Raw genomic sequence first — 27,866 nt, forward strand, 5'->3', positions numbered from 1 at the left:
TTCAAATACTCAGAGGAAATAATGTGAAAATATAAAACATAAAAATTTGATAAAATTGTTTGCTACTGCAAAGTTCTAACACATTGTACAGGATTTTGTGGATTAACGAGATAAAAAAGGACATACAAGGTGTGAGTAATATAATTAACAAACTTGGTATACTACCTACATAGAAAACATTGTAAGCCACAAAGGCACAAAGCTCATTCTTGTAAAATTATATTAACTCAGTATTTATAAATAGTGATAATGAACTAGGCCTAACGAAGTCTATTCTAAATAAGGTAGAAATTCTACAAGCCTTTTTCTCTCAGTACAAGTAGTAAATAATGACAAGAGGATTATAAATTTTAACCACATAGAACTGTAAAACTACTTTTTTTTTTGGTCAAAGGACTCCAGTCCCAGAGAGGGAAAGCTTTTTTCAAATGCAAATTACTTCCTTCCCACCTTCCTTCAGATCCCTTATAAGTAATGCAGGTCATAGGTGATTTTTATCACACTTTGATGGAAATAGTTCAGTATGATGCTATTTTAACGTTCCCAAAGAATAGAAAGTTTAGAAATTGTTTAGACCAGCATCACATTTAAGCCCAAACTCAACAAAGATAACAATGAAAAGTATCTATAGAACAATTACACTTATGAATATAGATATAACACTTCCTCATAAAATATTTTTACATTAAATCCAGGAATAAATTCAAAGAATAATATCCCATGAACTACCCAGCTTTATTCCTAGGAATATGGAAATAATTTATTAGCATGTCATACATTAATATAATTTATAACAATAATTTGTTAAAGGAGAAAATCCAAGTAATTATCTCATTAATTACTTCAATGGCAGATCACACAATTCAACGACTGCTCCTAACTGTGTTTTCCTCACATCATGGAGGGTATTTATCAGAAGAGCTCAGCCAGCATTACACTGAGTGCTGAAGCACAGGAAAGATCCACGGTAAGGGTAGGAATAAAATGAGGAAGTCCGCTCTCACTCAGTGTCATGTCTCAGCATCACCGTGCAGCCACATTCTAGCAACTCCAAGGAGGAAAGAGAGATATGTTAATTGTATAAATACTGGAAAGGAAGAAATAAAATGTTTTCTGTATTTAGATAACAAGACTATTCTAGTTCTCTGCAAAGTAATCCATAAATATTGCAAAGTGTCAGTTAACATCCCAACAGCATGCATTCTAAAAGTCGTCTGGAAGAATGACTGAATTAGCAATACAAATGCTGATAACAGAGGAGAGGCACTGAGAGGCTTCTCCGGCAGGTTTTGCACTCTTACAATACCAGGATGCCTTCAGCTGTGCAGGGCACACAGGAGCACATACACATGTAAAGGTGTCTCCTTACATCCCCAGGAAAAGGACAGATTAGTGGGGAATGCATTGTGACAACCTACTAACCATCTTAGGGGAAAATAGTGTTACCTTCGTACCTCATACCTCACACCAAAATGAATTCCAGATGGGCTAAATATTTTAATATTTTAAAAAAAGAAATCATAAGGGCAATAAAAGAAAACTTTTAGTGAAAATTGTATGAATATCTGGGTGTGAAAGTGCTTTCTAAGCAGGCAACCAAAATCTGAAATAATATAAGAAGAAGACTAATAGATGTTAATACATAAAAACTTAAAATGTGCTCTGAAATAAAACAAAAACCTGCCAAGCACAAAATTAAGAGATACGGAAAACTGGGGGGAATGGCGAGCAGGAAGGGAATTGCCAAATACATATAAAAGAATTAAAATTGCTATTACCTAAAAAGGTCTTATAAAAACTCGTAGGAAAAGGCAAACACACCTTTTAGAAGCAAAGAGAGAATACAAACAGTCTCAAATAAAATGAAATGCAAATGACCAATAAATTTGTAAAAGCCACAGTGAGATATAATTTATAGCCCCAAGCCAGCCTAGATTAAGAAGAATGTTCAATGTGCAAAAAGATTTTGGACATTCTTGCCCATAAACTGCTGTTGGGGATAGAGTCGTGGCCGACCTCCAGGACAACAGGCAGGAATTGGAAGCGCACACTCCCTCAACTCCACCGTAGGAACTGCAGCTTCAGAACCGGTTCTAAAGAAAGAATTCCAGAGTGCATAGCTATGTAATCAGGCAGTCCTCACAGTGCTTTCATTTTTAACAAAAAAAAAAAAAAAAGAAAAAATTTTAAATGACTGTCAATATAGGATTGAAGAAAACTCATAACCCTGTTCTATAAAATATTATCCAAAAATTTACATATGACACAAATCCATGTTTATGAACATAGAAATATATTCCACATTGGGTACTAAATAAGAAAATCTGGATAAAGAACAGTATGGATAATATAATTAAAAAGTAGGATGTGTGGGTCTGTTTGTCTAGAATAAAGCATGACCCCAAATATTACCAATGATTAAATTATGGCGTGACCCTATTGACATAAGGCAGTACTCGTTCATGCGATGTCAATTCAGAAGGCAAGTTGAATACAGAATATAATCTCTAGCTATCACCACTCTCAGTTTGTCTCTCTATACAATATGGATTTTTAAACTGTAAGAAAAATGACTGAAATATAATAACTGAAATTTTCTCTGGGTAGAGAGATTTAGAAAAAACATCATTACTTTCACCATCTAAATTTGTCTTTATCCCCTCAATTTTCTGTGGAAGGTGTATTTGTTTGCTAGGGCTACCATAACAAAATACCGCAGACTAGGGGCTGAAACAATGAAAATTTATTCTCTCACAGTTGTGGAGGCTGGAAGTCTGAGCTCAAGGTGCTGGCAGAGTCCTGAGGTCTCTCTCTCTCCTTGGCTTGCAGATGCCCTGTGTCTTCACGTGGTCTTCCCCCTGTGTGTGTCTCTGTCCCCATCTTCTTAGAAGGACACAGTCAAATTGGATGAGGGCCCACCCTAATGACCTCATTTAACTTATTTACTTCCTTAAATACCCTATCTCCAAATACAGTCACATTCTGAGGTGCTGGGGGTTAAGGCTTTAACACATGGATTTGGGAGTGGGGAGGCCCAATTCAGCTCATAACAGTTGGCATGTGGTAATTCTATAATCTGAGGAAAACATTAAAACAAAAGGAGAACAAGAGAGGGAGCAGGAGGTCAGAGCATGTCCTTGCTGCCACCAGCACACAACCATGCCCCACTGCAGAACCATGGCTGGGGATGGTCATAAAGGACAGTCCAGGACAGCACTGTCCCAGAATGAAGAGCACAGGCTGGCTGCCTGGGCCTGCACTCTGGCGTGCACCATGCCTTGCTAACATGCTTAGCCACTACCGGCACAATTCTGGTGGCCTGCACCAGGAATGCATGTGCCCAGAGGACTGGCCCCCCACCCTTTGAACCTTTTCCCAGAGGAGCCCTGACACCTGGGAGAGACTTCCTAAAGCATTCTTCATAACAATCTAATGATAGGGAGCCCACACTATCTCTTAGAGTTGTGTGCATTCAGGGTAAAATCTTTCAGGGGATGGCAAAATGTGTTGTTAATCCATCGTCAAAGATGTTTTTCTGTGCCATGTTACACACCTGGGCATTAAAGTTACTCACTGAAATGTTCTAGCCACAGGCTTTGCTAATATTGCTGGGTTTTGTTAAAGTCGTTTATCTCTTCTGGAGACATGAGTGAGGTTCACCAACTCTGGAGTGGCCACAGGCAGCATCTCTCCTGCAGAGAGGCTGGAATGTTGAGAGGCTATTTGCAACCCAGTCTGCCTCCCTGCACCCCACTTCCTCCCTTGCAGGTGATGTGCATGTGCCTGACCCTAGCTACAAGAAAGGAGACCAGGGTCTTGCAATTTTCTGCGGTTCCTTGGGGATTCCTGGTGTTGGGTAAAATGAGGGCATTCAGCCCTGCGAGAAGGGAAGAGAGTAAGTGAGGTGGAGACGAGGATGGGCCTGAATGAACATGTCCAGAAACAGAGTTCTCCAGCCTTCCCACGGTGTTTCCATGGTGCCTGGTGTAACAGAAAACATGGCATTTTAACTGGATGCTGTGAGTCTTGTGTTTGTATCATTCCCCCAGAGACCCTGAGTTCCTTGATGGCAAGGGCCATTAAGACCCAGCACAGTAGTTCCCTCATCTTTTGAGTTCAAAAAGATGTCCATTGAATGAATGAGTGAATACATGCATAACAACATAAAGAAATAAATCGAGGTACTTTTAGATGTAGGCATCACAATGCAAATCAATTATGATTGTTCATGTTATTACTACAGCTTACCTCACCAGATAGTCATCTGGCTACTTTTTGCTTGAGCAGAAGATGCCTAATTGCTGGAAACTAAATGACTCAGCATCTCACCAGCCTTAGTGACAGACATGCCCTCAGGCTGTAGCCTTGGCTCTGCTCCCTGGAATTACATGTGGTCAATGGTTCTGATTCACAGAAGCTGGTTTACCGACTTGTCTGTCTTTCCTGATTTGAGATGTAGCTGACCTCACTGCCCGTCATCACTGGAGTTAAAATCCCTGTGGCCATGGTCTGATCAGGCATGATCGTCATGATGATGCCGGGAATTTGAGTGTGTGTGATCATTTGCATTCTATCATAGAGCAAGCACAGCCGATCGCCACATCACTCACAGCACCTGCTTCTCGCTTCCCTGGACCTAATTAATCTCCTTGTGTCAGAAATTTGTTGGCCCTGAGCCGACTCCAGGGGATGATGGTGCCAGCTCAGCTCACCAGGCAGGGCTCGGAGCCAGGAGCCAGCACAGGGGATGCAAAGCCTAGACAGCAAAAGGAGAGAGAGGAGCAGAAAGCTGGGAATGTTCCTAGGCTCTAGGACAAACTAGCAAGTGTCAAAGGAAGATTCTTGAGAAAAGAACAATCCCAAGATTTTTTAACAGTTCCAATAAGGAAATAATAAGGTCTGTGCTGAAGCAGGCCATGACAATGGCCTCCTTGATATCTAAGGCAGGATTTCAGGAAAACCTCTGGGGACAGTGAGAAGTGGGGGATATGTTGCTGCAGAGGTGCCCAGGGCTCTTGTCTGAAGGCACCATGGAGTCTTCTGGATCAGAGCACTCAATGTGTCCACAATGTAGTCATTCAAAAAGTCTTTTTAATACAGCACACAGCACACAGCAGGACAAGTTATTCATTGTATGACACATGGCTGCTTGGCATTATTCCAGCGTTCTGTATTACTGTCACAAAGTAAATTAAAAATTAAGAAGTAGAGATATTTTAGATAATCAAGTGTTATTTTCCCTGCCCCCACCCCCATCTCTTCATTTCTGGAAAAGCCACAGCCCAGGTGCCTGTGTGCTGAGAACTGAGAGTATTTCTGAGGAGGTGGTAGAAGAGAACTAATGGGATTATCCGCCAGAGTGATCATTTGCAAAGAGTAGCTCATGGTTACTGGAAAAGCTTCCACTGCCATCACCATTGACCACAGTTATTTGCTCTACTTGGTGAAATGATTTTAATAAGTTATCTGAAATCAAGTATTATTAAGTTATGCCAGTTGAGGGGCTCTGCCCAGGTGGGCCTTAAAATGGCCCACTTAGAAGAGATAGGAAGATGCACCCCACCAGAATTATGATGTGACCTTAGGCACGTTGTTAACCTCAAGTTGTTGAATCTCCTGAGTCTCAGTTCATCATGTGTGAGATAAGAAAATAAGGCAGTTGTCGGGGTTTGAGGAACTAAGAGATGTAAATCCCTTAGCATGATGTCTTGTCACATGTGAGGGTGCTCAGTCAGGTCGGCTGCTGTTGTCATCATTACCACTGCTGACATTAAACTGTTAGGCTTTGAACAAAGTAGCAATAGAAAGCATCATGTTCCTAGGTTAAAGTTTCCCCTGTTAGGAAGATTAGAGCCAAAAAGAGGATATTCCATCAAAGAAAAGCCCCAGGAACTGATTGAATCATTGCGGAATTCTACCAAACATTTAAGAATAAATACCAGTCTTACTCAAACTCTTCAAAAAAAAAAAAAAAAAAAAGGTGAGGAGGAAGTACTTCCAAGCTCATTACTCTGATACCAACACTACACAAGGACACAACAACAACAACAACAACAACAACAAACTTCAGGCCTATATTACTAATGAATATAGATGCAAAAATCCTCAACAAAATACTAGCAAGAGAAATTCAACAACACATTAAAAAGATCATTCATCATGACCAAATGGGATTCATCCCAGTGATGCAAAGATGGGACAGTGCAAATAAACATACACATGCAACACATGCAAACAAACAAACAAGCATAATACATCCATTCACAGAATCAAGAACAAAAACCATATGATTATATTTCAACAGATGTTGAAAAAGCATTTGATAAAATTCAATGTCCCTTTATGATAAAAACCCTTATAAAAATGGGTAATCAAGGAACATACCTCAAACTAATAAAGGCCATATATGACAAAGCCACAGCTAACATAATACTGAGAGGGGAAAATTTGAAGGCCTTTCCTGTAAGAACTGAAATAAGACAAGGATGGCTATTTTCACCACTATTATTCAACATAATACTGGAGGTCTTGGTCAGAGCAATTAGGCAAGAGAAAGAAATAAAAGGCATCTAAATTGGAAAAGATGGAGTCAAATTAGTCTTGTTCACTGATGGCATAATCTTGTACTTAGAAAAACCTAAATATTCCACCAAAAAACTGTTAAAATTGATAAATGAATTCAGTAAAGTTGCAGGATACAAAATTAATATATTAATATAAAATTGGTAGTATTTATATATGCCAACAGCAAACAATCTGAAAAATAAATCAAGAAAGGAATCCTGTTTACAATAGCTATAAAAAATATAAAATACCTAGGAATCAGTGTAACCAAGGAAGTGAAAAATCTCTACAAGGAAAACTATAAAACTCTGATGAAGGAAATAGAAGAGGACACGCATGCACTATAGAAAGATATTTAATGCTCATGGATTGGAGGAAATAACATTATTTAAATGACCATACTACCCAAACCAATTTACAGATCCAATGTAATCCCTGTCAAAACATCAATGATAATCTTCACAGAAACAGAAAAAAAAAATCCTAAAATTTTTATAGAACCCAGAAGACCCTGAATAGCTAAAGCAATTGGTATGGTTTGGCTCTGTGTCCCCATCCAAATCTCATCTCGAATTGTAATCCTCATAATCCCCACATGTGGGAGGGTGGGACCTGGTAGGAGGTGACTGGATCATGGCAGCCGTTTCCCCCATGCAATTCTCATGATAGTGAGAGAGTTCTCATAGGATCTGATGGTTTCGTAAATGTTTGATAGTTCCTCCCTCTCTCTCTCTCCTCTCTCTCTCTTTTGCCTGCTGCCATGTAAGACATGCCTGCTTCTCCTTTTGCCATGATTGTAAGTTTCCTGAGGCCTCCCCACCCATGTGGATCTGTGAATCAATTAAACCTCTTTCCTTTGTAGATTACCGAGTCTCAGGGAAGCTCTTTACAGCAGCATGAGAACAGATTAACACAGAAATCCTAAGCAAGAACAAGGCTGAGGCATCACATTAGCTGACTTCAAAAACTAGTACAAAGCTCTAGTAACCAAAACAGCACGGTAGTGGCATAAAAATAGATTCACAGACCAAAAGAATCCAGAAATAAATCCACATATTTACAACAAACTCATCTTTGACAAAGACACTAAGATTATACAATGAAGAAAGAAAGGTCTTTTCAATAAATGGTGCTGAGAAAACTGGATAACTATATGCAGAAGAGTGAAACTCAATCAAATCAAATCAACATGGATTAAATACTTAAATCTAAGACCAGAAACTATGAAACTACTCGAAGAAGACAGGGAAAATGCTCTTGAACATTGATCTAAGGCAAAGATTTTTTGTATAAGACCTCCAAAGCACAGGCACAAAAGCAAAAATAAACAAATGGGATTACATCAAGCTAAAAAGTTTCTGCACAGTAAAGGAAACAATCAACAAAGTGAAGTGACAGCCACAGAATAGGAGAATATACTTGCAAGCCAATCATTTGACAAGGGATTAATAACCAGAATATATAAGGAGCTCAAACAACTCAATAGCAAACTCTTCTCAGGAGAGTAGAGAAAGTCAAACAAAACAAAACAAAAACAAATAATCCGATCAAAAATCTGATCAGACATTTCTCAAAACACACAAATCACCGACAGACATACAAAAAATACTAACATCACTAACAGAGAAATTCAAGTCAGAACCACAATCAAATATTATCTAACCCCAGCTAAAATGGCTCATGTCAAAAAGGCGGGCAATAACAGATACTGGAAAGAATGTGGAGAAAGGGGAACCCTCATATGTTGTTGGTGGAAATGTAAATTAGTATAGCCAAAAAGGAGAACAGTATGGAAATTCCTCAAAAAACTAAAAGTAGAACTACCATATAATCCAGCAATTCCACTGCTGGGTATACACTCAAAAGAAAGGGAATCTATCAAAGAGATATCTGCACTTGTATGTTTATTGCAGCACTATTCATAATCGCCAAGATTTGGAATCAACCTAAGTGCCCAAGGATGAATGAATTCTTAAAATATGGTATATGTACCCAATGGAATATTATTTAGCCATAAAAATAATGAAATCCTGTCATTTGTGGTAACGTGGATGGAACTAGAGGCCATTTAAGTGATATAAACCAAGCACTGAAAGACAAATATCACATGTTCCCACTCATATGTGGGAGCTAAAAAGTAAATCTCATGAAGGCAGGGTACCTTAGCGGTTACCAGAGGCAGGGAGGGGAAGAAGGAAGGAGACATGAAAGAAAATAAAAAGAATATAAATGTATCTATTACCATTGAATGTATACTTAAAATGTTAAAGATGGTAAATTATATATGTAAAACTTAATCTAAAAAAACCCACAAAAAATAAATACAAAAAAGAGACAGCAATTCCCACAGGAAAAAAAAAGTTAGAAAAGGGTTCTATATATGAAGAGATCCAGGCCCAGCATGATCTTTTCTAGGGTTTATTAGTGTAAATCGAGGCATGTGTAAAAATACATTTCTAGGGTAGTCAAGATTTTACTGTAAAGGGACTCAAATGCAACCACCAAGAATATTAAGGAAAAGAAAGGATTAAATTTGATTATTAGTACATTAGAACAATTTACTCCAGGGAGGTTGAAAATGAATGAAATCACTCCCTTTGCCCCTTTAAAAATCACAAAATATAATTAACTTGGGTTCAAATGCATACATCATAAAGCATGAGCATTTATGAGAGTTGTGTGATGGGATTTGATGTGAAAGGAATCCATATAAAATGTTCTTTCCCCAACCACCAGGCCTGGAGGACATGAGTCGGTCCCATAGTGATGGTGCCATCCAATGCCAGGGACAAGAGATTACACTCAAGGAGTCACTGTGCTTCTCAGAGGACAGGTCAGAATGTTGCCCCGCCTTCCGTATGGATAGCGGTGTGGAACATACAAGTTGCATTATCTTACAGCCGTTCTTTTGTTCTCACTCATTGTAAAGCTATGAAGGAAGTTGAATGAGGCAGCCATGGTTTCAAGGAATTGAGTGACTTGCCCAAGAGAGCAGAGAAAGTCACTAGTGAAACTGACCTTAGTTCCCTTCTCAAGATCTCCTGGCCTGGCAATAGCACACACTGATGCTGGTCTTGGAACTTGAGCAGCAGGGTATGAGCTGAGTCATAATGTTTGGCACTAGTAAAAGACCAGCCCACAGAAGTTGGGATGCTGAGAAGAATTGGAGAGTGGGGCAAGGGAGAAGAAAAGTAGAAGACAATGCTAAGAAACTAATAACCTCTTTTACAAAGTGAAGTGTTGAGAGTCTGTCGAAAGTTGTCTTAGTCCGTTTGTGTTGCTATAAAGGAATGCCTAAGGCTGGGAAATTTATGAAGTGAGGCTTATTTGGCTCAACTTTCTACAGGCTGTACAGGAAGTGTGGTGCTAGCACCTGCTTCTGATGAGGGCCTCAGGAAGCTTACAATCATGGCAGAAAGTGAAGGTGGAGAAGGTGTGTCATGCAGCGAGGAAGGAAGGGAGGGGAGGAGGTGCTAAGCTGTTTTTAACAATCAGGTCTCATAGTAACTAACCGAGTGGGAACTAGAAGAGTGCCCACAGGAGGGCACCAAACCATTCATGAGGGATTCACCTTCATGAGCCAAACACCTCCCAGAGGCCCACCTCGAACACTGGGGGTCACATCTCAACATGAGATTTGGAGGGGACCAATATCCAATCTATATCAAGAGTAAATGGAAATAGAAAGAAAAGGATGAGTGTATTGTTTAAAGTTACAATATTATCAAGAGAAATGCTAGAAATAATCTAATTCTCAAACATTTCAAAGAACAGAGGCGGGAAAGGTTTGGTTTTCAGGGAAGCAAATCTTCTATATGCTTGACGCGCTGTGGATAAATAGGTCAATAGAGATAAAGCATTTCATTTAGAACTGTGGGGTAGGCCTCAGGACAATTACTAACAGAAAGACTCAAAAATCTCTGTATTGTGGTTCTGGGCTGGGGCGGCATCTGGTGAGAGACTGCTCTTTTGTCTTATAAACCCTTTGTAATACTGTATTTGATTTGTTACTATGAATGTCTATTACTTAATTTAAAAAATGACACAAGATCCATTTTCTGTATTTCTAGCGTAGAGATAGCTGCTATCTTTTCATAAAGAACATTTTAAAGAGAAATCCCTACAGAAATAATAAATAACAGGCTTGTCATTCCTGACTCCCAGGGACATGGTTGCTTTAAAACATAGGTTTTATTCATTTGGGTGTGGCAAGGCCAACAGATAAGGAGGGAACTGCTGTTGAACAGATAGTCTGTTATGCACAGATCTGGAGAGGAGACGCATGCCTTACCATGGGGGCCACGCTGTGCCATGGGGGATCACATGGGGAAGCTCCAGGGTTGTTTAGAAGTGTGGGGGGAACTGTGGCAAGAGCCTTTAATGTGTTTTTTTGTGAGAAGGAACCAGCAAGGCAGTATAAGTAGACTTAGAATGGACTACTTTGAATACTTTTAGTGGGCTCTGGACACAGGGGTGTCATGAGTTGCCTGGTGCCAGGCCCTGGGGTGATTAGGGCAGGTGGCCGTGGCCCAGAGAGTGAGAGCCCAACGGAGGAGGTGATTGGGAGGGCTCTGGAGTGGTTGGTTTGCCTAGGAAAGCTATGCTTGCTGATGTCATTTACCATCTCTAGGGATTGGCCAGCCTGGGAGGGGCAGTCCCTCCAGGCCCAGCAAGGCCCCGAGATTTCTACACCTTTTGAAATAGTTTAGTCAAAAAGCAACCAGGGTCTATTTCTTGCAACGGCAAAAACAATATTAAAAAGAAAGCACTGCTTGCTAGATATTGCCACCCTAGGTAGTGGCACAAAGACCTTTAGCCCCTGAACCCTCATGGATAGGTGTTAACAGAATTCTGTTTCTACCTCTGCTGTCCTTTCAGCCTTTCCCATTGTCCCCTTATCTGCTTCTGAACCAGAATAACATGCGCAGCCCATCCAGTGGGCAGTGCATCCTCAAGGTGAGTAGCTCTCCTGGACCTAAGTCCTTGCACAGCGAGCAACCTTCTGGCTTGCACTTGGCCACTGCAGAAAAGGGGAATATGCCAATCCTTTCCATGGGAGCATGGGACATCTCAGAGCTCATTAACAATTGATGCTTTGGTTACATATCAACTTTGTGTTTTTCATTATCACAAGCTAATTCCCACGCTAACATTTTGGACTTCTAAGCAACTGGCCGGGTTAAGCTTAGCATCCTGGCTGATATTTGGTTGCTGTCACTTTAATGTTAATTATAGTTTCAATCAACCAGCTGGAAATATGGTAATTAGATAAAACCTGGAAACAGGAAAAGAGAGTAAAGGTGTCAACCTGGGACAGGGAAGCAGAGTGGCAGCCTTCTCTGTAAACCTACCTAGCTTGACTGAGTTTTCACAGCACAAACAAATACAAGAGCACTCTGCTATTAAAAAAAAATCTGGGGCCCATCAGCGCTCTTCTCATTTTCCAGTGAATGGTTGGCAGAAATCTTCCAAACTGTTTACTTGACAATTTGTTTAAAAGTATAGTTTTGCAGCTGGGTGATTTGTTTGCTCTTTTTCCCTCCAAGAATCAAGTGTTACAATCAGGGATTGCTTATTTTGATGGAAGCCGTGCGGGCGGTTTAGATTTTGATGCGTGTCCCCACCCTGCTGGCAGGCAGCTGGCTTTGGAGGCCTGCCCTGGATGCCTCTCACTGACTCCATCTCCCCTTCCCTGGTCCAGGCTCCAGTTTACATGGCTCTGCCATTGGGAAGTGGAATGGCAAAGCATATGCAGCGGTGCTGCTCAGCCAGGTACAGACAAGAGTTGTGTTGCTGCTCATCTGGGGTTGCTGGTTGCCTAGAAAAATGAAATAAAGTGAGTTTGTAACAAGTAAAGTCCTGTGAATTGTGGCCTCTTTCAATCATAAACAGTTTATCCACTGAAAAGATCATGTGGCCCAAAGAATCAGAGTGCCTTTGGAAGAGTAATCCACGTGGTTTTATATTAAAGAGGGAGAGGGAGGGAAGGAGGTGGCGGGTGGGAGGAAAGAGAGAGAGAGAGCCAGGTTTATCCACAGAAGCAATAGGATATACAGATATAGGTGGATGAGGAGATCTGCTGTGAGAATTGTCTCACTAAATTACGGATGCTGAGAAATTCCAGGCCACGCCATCTGCAAGCTGGAAGCAGGTCCAGGCCCAGTCCAAAGGCCTAAAAACCAGGGAGGAAGGGGACTGGTTTAAGTCCCAGAATCCAAAGGCCTGAGAACCAGGAGCTCTGATGTCTGAGGGCAGGAGAAGGTGGATGTCCCAGCCCCAGAAGAGAGAGAGAATTCACCTTTCCTTCGTTCTCTCTGGGCCCCCAACAAGTTGACCAGTGCCACCTACGTTGGTGAGGGTGGACTTTCTTACTCAGTCCACTGATTCAAATGCTTATCTCTTCCAGAAACGCCCTTACAGACACACTCACAAATAATGTTTTACGAGCCATCTGGGCATCCTCACCCCAGTCACGTTGACATCTAAAATTAACCATCTCAGAAAGCCAAAAGATGTCTGGTGAGGCGGAGGCAGCATCAGCCGGCTCCCTGCCCCCTGACCAGGAGAAGGTGCCCACGGTAAGCACTCCACCCTCCCATTCGGTCTCTGGCCCCAGGTGGAACCACTGTGGACTCACCCTGCCTGGTGTGGAACACTCCCTCCCTGTCATGGGCAGTCCGCAGCTGGAAGCCTGGAGAGCCCACGCGCTTCTGAAGCCGGGTGGCCCCAGGCTGGCTTGTCAGCGGGAGCTGCCTAGCGGGGATATGGCGGTGGCAGAAGTGAGGGGGCTGAAGGACGGGGCGGACTTTAGCAGGAGGATAGAGGGGAATGTCCCTGTTTCATAAAGCTGAAGTGCGTCCAAGCAATGTCCCGGCACCTCTGTGAAAGATTGGCTGCCTGGTGTGACTGAGAGACCAGAGGTTTGGCCCTGAAAGTGTGGTGGTCTTTTTCTTTCTTTTTCTTTTTTCCACTTTTTAACCTTTTTCTTTTTTTTTTTTTTTTTTTTTTTTTTTGAGACGGAGTCTATCTCTGCCACCCAGGCTGAAGTGCAGTGGCCGGATCTCAGCTCACTGCAAGCTCCGCCTCCCGGGTTCACGCCATTCTCCTGCCTCAGCCTCCAGAGTAGCTGGGACTACAGGCGCCCGCCACCTCGCCTGGCTAGTTTTTTGTATTTTTTAGTAGAGACGGGGTTTCACCGTGTCAGCCAGGATGGTCTCGATCTCCTGATCTCGTGATCCGCCCGTCTCGGCCTCCCAAAGTGCTGGGATTACAGGCTTGAGCCACCGCGCCCGGCCTTTTTAACCTTTTTCTACTGTGGGGAGGTCGCCTAAGATTACTGAATTTGCTAACCCCACGGGAAGTAGGCATTTGAGTCTAACAGCGCCATCCCGCACTCCACAAAACCCTGTAGAGCAATGTTTGCTCCATGATGTGTGAAGGTGAAAAGCCACTCAGGAAACCAGAGAGATTTGGCACTAAAATATATGTTTTTCGTATCCAGGGCAGGTTGGGCTTCCCTTCATCACACACCAACAGATGCGCACCGAGCCCCGCGCAGCGCATTCCTGAGGACGGATTCCCCAGGGCAGGGCGAGAAAGGCCCTCGGGCCCCTGCCTGTGTGCTCATCTCTCCATCCTGAGTGGCGGATAAGCGGGTGTGCGCAGGTCCAGCTTGGGAGAGGCAGGCGGGCCAGGAGCGGCCCGCCAGAAAGGTGCAAGGGAAAGCCCCAGAGGTGGAGGGGAAGGTGAAAACCCGGGGCGGTGGTGCGGCGCGCTCCTGGAGGGCTGCATGGAGAAGGGGAGGGCGCGCGGGGCCGGGTGGTCCAGTGCGCTCCGGCGCGGCCCCGACACCCGTGGGCACCCCCATGTCCTTCGCTCAGCTCCGCCGCGGCCACCTGCTGGGTCTGCGAGGGTGCGGTGGCCGGGTGAGCACTTCTCTGCCCTTGCGCGCCTTGCGCTTCCAGCCCAGTCAGCGCTTCAGCTGCCGGCCACCCGCCGCCCGCGCGGCTCCGAGCGCGCCCTCTGCTGGACCGGCCACTGCCGGCGAGTGGCTGCCTCCAGGCTCCACGACAGGACCAGGACCAAGCGCCCTGCTGACTGCACTCCTACGTGGTATCGCCTTGTGCCATCGCAGAAAGCAGCGATTCAGCCTCTGCCTGCACACCTGCATAAATGGGGAGCTCTCAAGTAGTCCACTGCATTGCTGTCAATGCTGACCATTAGAAACAGCTTCCTTATGTGGAGCCCCTTGTCGCTCACTCCATTTGTCCTACCTCTGCCCTCCAGGTCTCCCCTGCAAAGAGCTTAGCTTCTCATGACAACACTTAAAGCATTTCAACAGCATTAGCATTAGCACCACCTAATCCCAGTTCTTCTGCTCTGCCCAAACCTCCCCGAGCCCTCCAATCGTCGTGGTGTGATGTAGCGTCATCATTCAGATGACTCACGTTAGGACACAAACCATCTACAGAGCCCCTTCTCCACTGTGGTGCCCAGGAGTACACCTGTGCCTGCAGGTAGGATCTTTCTGCCCACTGCACAAGACGAGATGTCACCTGCGGGAGTCTAACCGCTGGCCTTCGGACACACAGGCGGAGGTCAAAGCAGTCGATGTGCCAGAATCTTCACACTTCTCATGCACTCTGAGTTTAGGTTCAATTTTTATTCATTTTCATATGTTCTACTAAGTAATCCCATCCCTGAATCCAGCCAGCAAACATTTAATTCCTAACGAGTGCCAGACAGCTGCTATTACTGCTGTTCAATCTAAGGGTATATCTTACAGTTTCTGCACTAAAGTTCATCCTGGCTTACCACATCCATAATTCTCATTTATGTTAATCTTTTGGGATGATGATATTTTTAAATATCCAATATATCCGTAATGGCTTCCAGATCCATCTAATTAGTGAGTTTGACAGGAAGCCTTTGTGTGTCCTAGTGCTTCCAAAATACCAAAATCCAGCTTCATATTCAAGTGAAGAGGCTGTATAGCCCCTTTCCCCTTTGTGAAAGATTGCTTGACAAACTACCAAGGGTTTTATGAGGAACCCGTGAAGATCTTAACCTATGGTCTTTAAACTGATCAAAAAGCTTCCTCATGTCACCTTGTCACATGCCTTACAGAAATCCAGAGACACTCAGTCCACCACATTTCCCTGATATGCAGCCCAGTAACTGCACTAGCGTCCTGCTGCCGTGCTGGGCGGTTTTGACAGATCACCTGTCATTGCCTCTCCTGGTCTCTAAGCCTGTTGTTCTGCTGGGCAGGCCGGACACTGGGGTCCCACGACTGTACACAGTGGCACACTCAGTTCTCAAACCACCACTCTATGCACTCCTGACTCAGAAAGGAGCCCGGGACTCAAGCTTTGTCTCTGATGGTCCCCTAAGGAGGTAGGTGCTTTGTTCCTCTCTTGTGCTTAGCCATGCCTCATCCCAGCAAAAGTGTCTCAAGTCATGGGGTTTCCCCGTGTCCCTGCAGAGGGTATTTTAGTCTAAGAATACATGGCATTCTTAACAAGGGCTTCCTGATATTAATCATAAATAGCCCTGCACTGATTTCACACTATTATTCTTTCTTACAACTTTTGTTTTTGATACAGCTGAACACCCACCTCCTCAGACTGTGCCGAATATGTGTGTGATGTGTATGGTATGTAGGACAAGGATCCTGTAGGAGATAATGACTGTTTTAAATAAATTTTATAAGACATATTATTTACTATTATATATTTTTAAGGAGAGAGAATATGTAGCATTTTCATTGCGCTGGAAACTATATTGCAGTGATGGCTGAGGCCTAGATGTGTCCTTGAGGTGGAGGACTGTTGGGTAGCAAGAGGCTAGGTGTGGGAAGTCCGCTCTGTCCTGCTTTCTGGCCTCAGCTTCCTAGTTTCGTGAATAGCTAGGATGGGATGATCCCAAACACCACTCCCAACTCTTCTACAACATCTGCAGGTCATCACTCACAATATAGACCTATGGTCTCTGAGATTTGCAATTGACTTTTGTTAAGAGTACTACTGCTACTAATGAGAATAGTAATTGACAGTCACTGAATATGCATCTGTGACTTTGGCTTCAGCAATTTGCTGATTTCTTATAACACATCTCTGAGATAGCTGTACTACTCTATTTACAGATGAGAAAGACCGAGGTCTGGCATGCTCAAGCTGCTCACTCAAATGAACATGCTGTTATGCAGCAGCCAGCAAGCCAGGTCTGTCTGGATCTTTTACATCCTCTGGCCAGAGGCTGCACTGTGGAGATTCTACCTGAGGAGACATATGGAATCTAGAACTCTGCAACCCAGTGTCCAATATGGGAGCCAGGCCAGGCATGGTGGCTCAAGTCTATAATCCTAGCACTTTGGGAGGCCGAGGCAGGCAGATTATCTGAGGTCAGGAGTTCGAGACCAGCCTGACCAACATGGTGAGATCCTGTCTCTACTAAAAATACAAAAATTAGCTGAGCGTGATGGTGCATCCCTGTAATCCCAGCTACTTAGGAGGCTGAGGCAGGAGAATCGCTTGAACCTGGAGGCGGAGCTCTGAGCCACCTCCCCCAGTCTGGGAGCCAAGTCCTTGGCCTCCATGGTTGACCCCCTTCTTGACCTCCTCCTTCACTAGGCAACCAGTGGCTGCTTCATTACAGCTCCACACTTCAACAACTCCCAAAGAACCCAAATGTCATTAAGCAATTTTATAGCAGTCTGGGGCTGACTGACAGTTCAGAAGGGGCTGCAGAGTTACTTGCCATCCAACAATTAGAAAACAGTCAAGGCCTTGGTCAGGGATGAGGGTGCTTAGCACAGGGCGGAGGGCACAGGTATAATGTCTACAGTCCAGCACAGAGTCCTGCCAAAACCTTGGCAACAATCCCAGTGCTGTGTCTGGAGAAAATGACAAATGTTCCAGAAGTAGGAGAGCACATGTCTCTCCTGGAGACTCTGCTTGAAGCTGCATTTACACGGGGGCACCCTTTGGGTTACTATGGAAAACTAGATGACTAGAACCCCAGTAAAAGCCGTCTACTGTGTGGAAACTGCATGCAGAGAGTTCTGGCATGGGAGGGTGGTTTCATGATTGAAACAATAATAATGCTGGCATGTGTGTCACTACAAGGAAAGAAAGGTGATTTGTGGAAATAACTACTCATACAGAAAGAACAAGTTCACTCTCGTGCCTAAGATAACTCAGCTTGATTAGGGAGAAGTAAGGAAGACAGGGTAAAGAATGATTTTCCTCACCTACCAATGGCAGGAGCAGCTCCAGGACCAAGTGAGGGAGGTCACTTAAGGAAGTGCTCCTGCTCCGGGTGGTAGGGGTTCAAGGTCAGCTCCTGAGAATGTGTGCCTCTCAAATGTTGGAGGTGATGTCTGCCTGACTGTACCCTAGTCCCAGCCCTAAGCAGGGATTTGTTAAGGATCTACTTACTTTAGCTTATTTATTCCATATACAAGCTTCATGGTGCAGAATTACTATCCGCATTTTATATATAGAAGAAACGGAGGCTCGGGTTCAAAGTCACACAGTGAATAAACTCAGGCACATAGCCTCACAATCTCGTAGTCTGCTTAAAACCATTTCAGATTTTTTCCCAACATTAAAACAACTCTGGAGGGAAGACAGATTATTCTGGTCAGAGTCATGTCCCAGCCACTTGCTGTTTGACTTGAGGCCAATCACTTAATTTCTCTAGGACTCAAGTTTCTTGGTTTTAAGTGGGGAGTAATACTAGGACATGTATAGATTTGTTATGAGGCTGAAATGAGAACATGCACATAAAGTACTCAGCAAAGTGCCTGGCACAGGATACAGGCAACACTAATAACCAATGAACAGCAAGAACCAAGAGTCACTCATTCAACAAAATGTTTCCATGCCCAGATGCCTCCAGCCAGTGACTACCTTCAAAGAGCTCATAATCTGGAGGCAGAACAGAAAAAAAAAATAAAGCATGAAGAGTGAATAGCATGAAATGAGGCTGTGGGAGCCAGAAGAGGAAATTTCCAAAAGTTGGGAGGAGACACAGAAGCTACACAGAGGAGGTGACTTTAGAGACAAGTCTTGAAGGGCCACTCTAAAGCTTGCAGGCAGGAAGAGCACCCCAGGGAGCTGCATTTCAGGACCCCTCAGGAAACCCGAGCCAGCCTCAGGATGCCTGGAATGGAAGGAGGGAAGAAGAGATAGGAGAGTTGGGTTCTAGGAAGTGTAGGGGTTCCAAACACAAATGTGTTTTGCCATGAGGACTTGCCCAGCCCAGAGATGTGGTCCTTTTGCACTCTGATTTAGAGAGTGCCTGTAGTCCCAGCTAGTTGGGAGGCTGAGGCAGGAGAATCGCTTGAACCCGGGAGGTTGAGGTTGCAGTGAGCCAAGATCGCGCCACTGCACTCTAGCCTAGAGACAGAGCGAGACTCCATCTCAAAAAAAAAAAAAAAAAAAAAGAAAGAAAAGAAAAAGAAAAAAAGAAAAAGAGAAAAAGAGAGTGTAATTCCTACATTCTAGTGAATGAATGGTTTTGCTCAATCCTGACACCATAAAATCAGGGAATGATGAGAGTCCAGGTTATAACCCAGAACCACCTTTCACTCGTTTCAGTACATAATCATTCTTCTCTGTTCTTTTCCTTACAAGCATGGGGCTCCTGTATCTACTCCACCATTGGCTTCCTATGTTTCTAAACATGTTGCCCTCTGTTGGTGCTGGAGTCCAGCACGAATCCCTTCTTGACATCCTGGTCTGCACCCGTACCTAGCCGAGAAGGGGATCCCTGGCAACTGTGGGCTGACAGAGGCACTTGTGGCCTTTAGGGAGGGCAGCAGTTTAGGAAGAAAGAACTGCAGAGACCCCTGGGGCTCCCTCAGTCAGGAGCCTCACTGGTCAGACCCTTGGATATCTTCATGTCTGGTGGCCATGCTGAAGCAGGAAGGCAACTTCTCCCTCTTGGGAGTGAAAGAGCGGTGTGATTACCAGCAAGATCACTGTTCTTATCTCCATTTCTCAGGTAAGAGATATCACCTAGCTCACAGGTGGCAGAGTAGGGTTCACATTCAATTTTTGCTGCCTTGAAAGTTACAGCAATATCAACACTGCCTGCAGTCCCTCAGCCACGAACAACTAGCACTACTAATTTTCCCAGCTTCCCGCTCTTTGAATCACTCTTTTCCTCTTCATTGCTATAATGACACCAAGGAATGGAGGACACTTGTGTAGGTCTTCCCCGTCCCATCCACTTCCTCCCGACCACTTTCCTCCAGTGTTGAGACATGGCTGGTCTTAAAACTACTCTTTAGGAAAAACAAACAAAAGCAACTACTCTTGGCTAGTCCCTAGGCACTGGGTCTTTCCCACCATCCCTGACTCCTCCCACAAGCCTTGGTCCCTCCCACTAGCCCTGACTCCTCCCACTATCCTCCACCCTTCCTATCACCCCTGGCCCTTCCCACCATCCTCGGCCCTTCCTACCTGCCCTGTCTCCTCCACCAGCCTCAGCCCCTCCCACTGCCTCTGACTCTGCCCACCATCCTTGCCCCTCCCACCAGCCCCCAGCCCCAGCCCCTCCCACCACCCCTAGCTCCTCCCCCAACCCCTGGCTCCTCCCAGGATCCTCTGCCCCTCCCACCAGCCCTGGACCCTCCCACCCCCCTCAGCCCCTCCCACCAGGCCTGGTCCCTGTGTGTCAGCGCAACTCACTTTGCTGCTGGTGAGTACAGGCCCCTTCACGACCTCTAACCTGGTCTTTGGACTCTGCTTCTCGGAACCATGGACCTTACAAGGTGAAGGAAGAGATCTCCCCTTCTTCTACTGTCCCCCACCTTCTGACTGCCACCTGGAAAGGAAGTGGAGGTCTAGCTGCTCAAAGGTTTGGGAGACTGGGAGGCGGTGAAATGCCTGCAGCATGCAGTTTGGAAGCAAACTTGAATCTATACACGCTACCATTTCAAAGAAGTCAGCTACGCTATGCCTCTGGGAATTTCAAATTGAACACATTTCTAAGTGGGCCGAGTAGCTCTCCCCTCCTCTCCTGCTCTCAAACACCTCCATGCTCATCTTTGGCCTCCCCACACCCAGGTTTCTTTTTATTTCTCAATGTGTTTGAGTTATACCTTCGGTTTTCTCTTTCCAAACATCACCTCAGAAGCCTCATCTTTAACATTTCAAGGTGTTTTGCTAAACGACATCTACTCTGTAGCGAGATTGCTCCACCAAGTCAGTTGCAGAGGTCAACAGAATACATCTGGGGAGCTGCTCCGCTGCACACTCACAGACACACAGCAGTGCTTTACTTCGAGCTGTATTTGACTAGGCCCGGGGTGAGAATATCATCCAAGACCCATCATACATCCCACCAGTGCCCTCATCCCTGATTCTGACACAAGGCATACTGCTGGCCCAGTCCTGGTGCAGCCTGGTGTGGCCGCAAGGAAAAGCCAGCTGCTTCTCTATTTTCTGAAGCTTTTGGCTGTTTTGTGCCAAGACCTATGGTTACTTTACTTTTGGTTATCATCTTCAGAGGCCCTCGGGCTCCATTTTTTTAAAATGAGGCAGCTGTGAGCATGGTAATTGCAGTGATGTGCCCCAGCAACTTCCAGATTTTCTCTTTAAAATATTTTTTTAGTTATAACTCGAGTTTATCATTTCATCATCAAATCACCGAGTAGAAAATGTTACATTTGGGTGTCATCGTGGATAATCACTCTGAAGAAAGAGTTTTATTCCAGTAAAGACTGTGTTTAATAAAACCTCTGGTGAACTTCAGCCTTGCCAGGCTGATCAGCAACGGGTGACCCTGGCTGGCAGGGGCTAGCTGCTGGCTTTCTCCATCTCTTTCTCTATGCCCTGAGCCAGGCACCCTGTGTTGCTCTGTGGCAAAGAAAAAGTGTTTCCATTTTCAATATGTGGCTTAACTGCATGCTGCAGTGGAAGCTGCTGTGCCTAGCCCTGCTCAAGGGGGCAGGGACTTCTTGAGGCTGTGAGGAATATTGCTTTTCTCCTTGCACTTGTGAAGGGACATAGACCTGTGGGTCCCTCTCCTCCATCTTCTGCTATTGTATTATTATTGTCTTATATTGTATTATACTCTCTTCTGCCCCAGAGCACATTGCCCATTCTAGGCATCTGTTTTCTTGCCCAAAGTCCTGTTTCAGTTCATGGAGAAATTGATCACATGCACTTTTTTTGCACCCAGAATGTGAAAGTCAGAGATCTGGAGTACAACTGCAGTCCATTTGGCTGCAGAAAGCAAAATGGATCTCTGTATTTTCTACCTGATGCATCTTCATCAACATCATCCATTCTCTGATATGCACAGCACTCTACCGGTTGCCAATTTTTGCATCCATTATTCTTATTTGATATTCATGTATCTGGTTAGAAAGTAAAAGCAGATGCAGTTTCCCACCATGTTATAGAGGGGGAAATTAAGGCGAAGGCAGGCACAATGCTTTTGTCAGACAAATAAAGTGGTAGGTTTTCTGATATCTGACCTAAACTATTTCAGATACACCAGAATGTACTGAAGAGAACATACTTGTCTGTTAGTCTATTACGTGCTAAGATATCACTATTTAGGTTTAAATATATTATATGGAGATAATGGGGGGAAATTGGTCTCTGCAACTTTGATGATGCCAATATAGCTTCAAACAGCTCTCGAGGTATGTGAGAGCTGGCAAATGAAACTGACTGGTAGTAAGAATCACATAAAATGTCAACCATGCAACTTGATAAATGGCACTTACAGAAAACCCATGGTACCATCTTACTGGTGAAATACTGGATGCTTTCCCTCTAAGATCAGGAACAATACCGGGATGTCTGTACTTGTCACTTCCATTTGACATTGTACTGGAGATTCTAGCAGGGTGGCAATTAGGCAAGAAAAAGAAAAACAAGGGAGCCAGATGGGAAGGGAGAATTCAAACTACATTTGCAGATGCCACAATCTTGTGTTTAAAAACTCCAAAGGAGTCCAGTGAGAAAGCATTAAAACTATTACAAATGAGTTCAGAAAGGTTTCTGGATACAAAATCAGTGTATGCACATTTATGATAGTAGCCCTTCCTTATCCACAGTTTTGCTTTCTGTGGTTTCAGTTATCCAAGGTCAACTACAGTCAGCAAATAAGTGAGTACAATCCAACAAGATATTTTGAGAGACAGAGAGACTACATTCACATAACTTTTATTACTGTATATTGTTATAATTGTTATATTTTATTATGTTAATTATGCTAATCTCTTACTGTGCCTAATTCATAAATCAAAATTATAGGTATGTATGGATAGGAGAAAACATAGGCTTCAGTACTATCTGTGGTTTCAGACATGCACTGGGGGTCTTGGAAAGCATCCCCCACAGACAAAGGGGTCTATTGTGTATTTCTATATACTAACAATGAACAACCTGAAAGTGAAACTAAACAATTCCATTTATAATATCATGAAAAAGAATAGCATACTTAGGAATAAATTTAACAAAAGAAATACCAGACTTTTACACCAAAAACTGCAAGATATCATTGAAATACATTTAATAAAACCTAAGTAAGGGCTGGGCATGGTGGTTCATACCAGTAATTCCAGTACTTTGGGAGGCCAAGGCAGGTAGACTACCTGAGGTCAGGAGTTTGAGACCAGCCTCGTCAACATGGTAAAACCCCGTGTCTACTAAAAATACCAGCTGGGTGTGATAACATGTGCCTGTAATCCCAGCTACTTGGGAGGCTGAGGCAGGAGAATCACTTGAACCCGGGAGGTGGAGGTTGCAGTGAGCTGAGAGCACGACACTGCACTCCAGCCTCGGTGCTAGAGCAAGACTCCTTTTCGAAAATAAAAAATAAAAGACTAAATAGGTGGAAGCACATCCCACATTCATGGATAAAATGAGTTAACATTGTTAAAACGGCAATACTTCCCACATTAATCTACAGTTCAAATGCAGCTCCTATCAAATTCCCAACCTCTTCTTTTGCAGAAATAGACACACTGGTTCTCACATTTACATAGAATTGCAAGGAGATCCTAAATAGTTAAAACAGTCTTGCAAAAGAACAAAATGTGGAGGACTCACACTTCTTAATTTAAAACTTACTACAAAGCTATGACAATCGCAACAGTGTGATACTTGGGTAAGGACAGTCAAAGAGATCAATGGAATAGAACTGAGAATCCATACATAAACCCTCACATTTCTGACCAACTGATTTTTGATGAGAGTGTCCAGATCATTAAATGAGAACCGCATAATCCTCTCAACAAATGGTGCTGAGACAACTGGATATCCACGTGCAAAAGAATGAAGTTGGACCTCTATCTCACACACAATATAAAAAATTAGCTCCAAATGGATCAAAGACTTAAATGTAAGAACTAAGACTATAAAATTCTCATAGGAAAAAAATAGAGTATATCTTCATGACCTTGCATTTTAAGATATGACACCAAACACACACACACACACACACACAATCAGACAAGTTGAACTTCATAAAAATTAAAAACGTGCATCACAAGACGTTATCAAGCAAATGAAAATATAGCTCACATGGGAGAAAATATTTGTGTATAATATATTTAATAAGAGTCTAGTATCCAGACAAATAACCTGATTTAAAAAATAGGTGAAGGATTTAAATAGCCATCTCTCCAAATATAAACAATGGTCAATGAGCACATGAGAAGAGGATATTAGGTAAGTGCAAATCAAAACCACTTTATGCCTACAAGGACAACTATAATAAGAAGGAGAGATAAGAACAAGTGTTGGCAAGGATGTGGAGAAACTGAAATCCTCATGCACTGTTGGTGGGAATGTAAAATGGTGCAGGGGTTTTGGAAAACAATTTGGCAGCTTCTCATTAGGTTAAAGTAGGATTACCATATGATCCAGCAATTCCACTGGATGTGTAACCAAGATAACTTAAAAATATGTCCACATAAAAACTCGTACATGAATGTTTATAGCAGAATTGTTCAAAATACCCAAAAATTTAAACAACCTAAGTGTTCCATCAACTGATACATGGATAAACAAAATGTGATATACCCATACTATTGAATATTACTTGGCAATGAAAAAGAATGAAGTACTGATATGTGCTAGAGCACAGATGAATCTTAAAAACATGTGAAAGAACTGACAAAGCCAGACACAAAAGGCCATATATATATGGTCCATTTTACATAAGACGTCCAGAATAGAGAAATCCATAGAGACAGAAAATAGATTACTGGTTGCAAGGGGTGGTGGTGTTTGGGGTGGGAACGGAAAGTGACTATTAATGCATATAGTTTATTTTTGTGCAGGGGGGAGATGAAAATATTTTGGAATGTTATTCCAGTGATGTCATTAAAAATAAAGTATTTGTCAATGTCACTAAACTCTACCCTGTGTAAAGTCTGAAATTTCTGCTCCCTTTCCTAAGGGGATTTGGTTCTGGTTGCCTGAGGGAAAGGAAGAAATCAGATTTCAATTTGATGACTGGATGCCATATGTATGTCTGGTGAGCTCATCGTGTGGGCGAGCAGGGCTCCCGTTTATACAACGTTAGAGTCTACTTAGACTCTACCACCATAGCAATGTGAATGTCGTTACCATTAGGATCACGCAGTTGTCCCTGGATGGAGCTTCTCTTGTGGATGGCATGCTTCCCTTCTGTCACCACAAGTGAGATATGGAGGCCTAGGCCCTAAACAGGTTACCTTGATGCTGGTAACCCTAACATTGTCAAGAGGAGGCTCCGTGGTCATGCTAGCTTTTCTGTTTCCCTCAGATGACAGAGAGTAAATTGTTCAGATTCAGAGGCTAAACTTTGTCTTGAGTGGATATAGACTATCCTAGAAGCTCAGCCCCTGAGCCTTATCCAACAGAAGCACTGCGGGGCTTCCAAGCAGAGAAAAGCGGGGCTAGTCTTGCTGAATCAAGAGCAGGGGTCACAGGGCTGCATGCCTACCTTCTAGCATAGCCGATCATGTGCCCAGACCTCAGTTTGCCTCTGCCCTCACCATTGTGGCACCTTTGCGCAAAGCATGGTTTAAATCCACCTTATTAAGACTGCTTTCAGTTACTAGACTAATTTCCATCAGATAACATACTGCAAGGCAGATATTCAAGGAAAAATCCTGCCTCCTCCCAACCCTGGTGCCTTTATGGATTATGAGGTGCATCATACATATTAGTGAATACATAATAAAACATTTACATACGTATTACAGGGAATTTTTAGACTTCATTTTTTGAGAGCAGTTTTAGGTTCACAGCAAAATTGAAAGGTACAGAGATTTCCTCATATATCCTCTGCTTCACAGGTGCACAGCCCCCCATTATCAACATCCCCTACCACAGTGGTACATTTGTTACCACCGATGAGCCTACATTACATGCCATTATCACCAGAGTCCACCGTTTACATTAGGGTTCACTTTTGCTCTAATACATTCCAGGACTGAGCCCACTAGCTTGAGGCTGTCTTCTTCTTTTTAGAAAGCTGCCACAGCCCCATTCCCATGATAACCTATCAATCCATTAATCCACTAACCCATGAAAGGATTAATCCAATCATGGGGGTGCCCTCATGACCCTGTCACCGCTTGAAGGTCCTGCTTTTCAATACTGCCACATCAGGGATGAAGTTTCAACATGAGTTTTGGAGGGGACAAACATTCAAACCCTAACAATCTTGTTATCTACCTATCTTTTACTGTATCAACCACATTGTTTTTACTGTTATAACTTTATAATGACTGTTATCTGCTTTCCTTGTCCTTTTCAGATTTCTTTAAGCTAGTCATTTAATTTTACTGTTCTTATACGCTGTTTTACTTACTCCAGGAAAGCAGACAGGTAGTGAGAGAAGAGTTCGTAGATAGTTGGAAGCGAAACCATGAAGTGCCAGAGAAGTGGTATTCAGGGACAGCGACGGTGTTGCTAAGCCTTCAGAGTTCTTCAGGTCTATCTCTCAAGCTGTTGTTCCAGGCAAAATGGGTCTTCTAGGTCCAGTTGGTAGAAGACCCTACAATTTTCTGCAACAATCTGAATGTGGGAAGAAGTTTCCACTTCTTTACATCTAGGTCATACCTTTCCCTGGCATAGCCCCAAATTCTTGTACTTCTTCCAGTTTACCACTACTAACTACCATTTAATAACATTAAATTATTGCCTAACTGAATCCTCTCAATAACCCTATAATTTACACATAATCCATTCCATGGATGAGGAACCTCTGGTTTGAAGAACTTAAATGGCTTTCCCAAGATCGGGTTACTTGGTGGTGTAGCTGAACATCAGTCCCAGGCTGGTCTGGCTGCTCAGGCTTGCTCACCCACTTACTTTCTCTCCTAGCTAAGGAAGAGTCTCAGAGAACTGGGTCCATTGTCTTGGGTATCCAGTCTGAAGAAAGAGGACTTACCTGAGGGCTTTGATTCATGGGGCGAAAAAGTGATTCCAGGGACTTTCTAGCAGAGATTTTTGTTGGGATAGGAGGTAGAGGGTGAGAACAGTGGGTAGCAGGGCACATAGTGGGCAACAGTGGTGGTGAAAGGAAAGAGGTTGGTGAGAGGCCAAGGTAGGTGTTCCCTGTTGCTTTCCTACTATAGTGGGTTGAGTAATGCCCCCAAAACTCATGTCCACTTGGAACTTCAGAATGTACTTGGAAATAGGGTCTTTCCAGTGTAATCAGTAAGGTTAAAATGAGGTCACACTGTATTAGGTATCTTAATCCTGGTAAATTCAATGACTTGTGTCCTTATAAGAAAAAGAGGCCAGATGCAGTGGCTCACAGCTCCCAACACTTTGGGAAACCAAAGCGGGAACATTGCTTGAGCTCAGGAGTTTGAGACCAGCCTGGGCAACACAGGGAGACTCTGCCTCCGTAAAAAATATAAAATTACCATGGCATGATCGTGCAAGCCTGTGGTGCCAACCACTCGGAAGGCTGAGGTGGGAGGATTGCTTGAGCTCTGGAGGTGGAGGCTGCACAGTGAGCTGTGATCCTACCACTGTACTCCAGCTTGGGTGACAGAGTGAGGCCCCATAAGGAGACAGAGAGAGAGAGAGAGAGAGAGAGAGAGAGAGAGAGGGGAAGGGAAAAGCAAAGAAAGAGAACAGAGAGACAGACACAGGGGAAAAGGCTATGTTAGACGGAGGTGGGGATTCTGTTCCCACAAGGCTGAGAAGACCGAGATTTGCCACAGCCACCAGCAGCTAGGTGAAGAAAGGAAGGATCCTCCCTTAGAAGCACTGGAGGGAGTGTGGCTTACCTGACACCTTCATTTCTGCCTTCTGACCTCCATAAGTGTG

The 27,866-nt window shown here is 43.6% G+C and overlaps 2 long non-coding RNA genes across 2 annotated transcripts in view; both read right to left on the reverse strand.

Moving 5' to 3' along the window:
• Positions 1-997: 997 nt before the first annotated feature.
• The window catches only part of LOC105486590 (uncharacterized), a 64,073-nt gene continuing 37,204 nt past the window's right edge, over positions 998-27,866 (reverse strand). Inside the window, exon 3 of the long non-coding RNA XR_011608007.1 lies at positions 998-1,048. This is a non-coding gene — a long non-coding RNA (uncharacterized lncRNA). The remainder of the gene's footprint in view (positions 1,049-27,866) is intronic.
• On the reverse strand, positions 12,074-25,819 carry LOC139356319 (uncharacterized). Its single transcript, XR_011608006.1, has 3 exons — positions 25,522-25,819; positions 20,262-20,397; positions 12,074-12,382 (listed from the first exon to the last, which is right to left on the reverse strand). It is a non-coding gene; the product is annotated as an uncharacterized lncRNA (long non-coding RNA).

Source organism: Macaca nemestrina, chromosome 9 (genome assembly GCF_043159975.1).
Source record: "Macaca nemestrina isolate mMacNem1 chromosome 9, mMacNem.hap1, whole genome shotgun sequence".
Classification (NCBI taxonomy): Eukaryota; Metazoa; Chordata; class Mammalia; order Primates; family Cercopithecidae; genus Macaca; species Macaca nemestrina.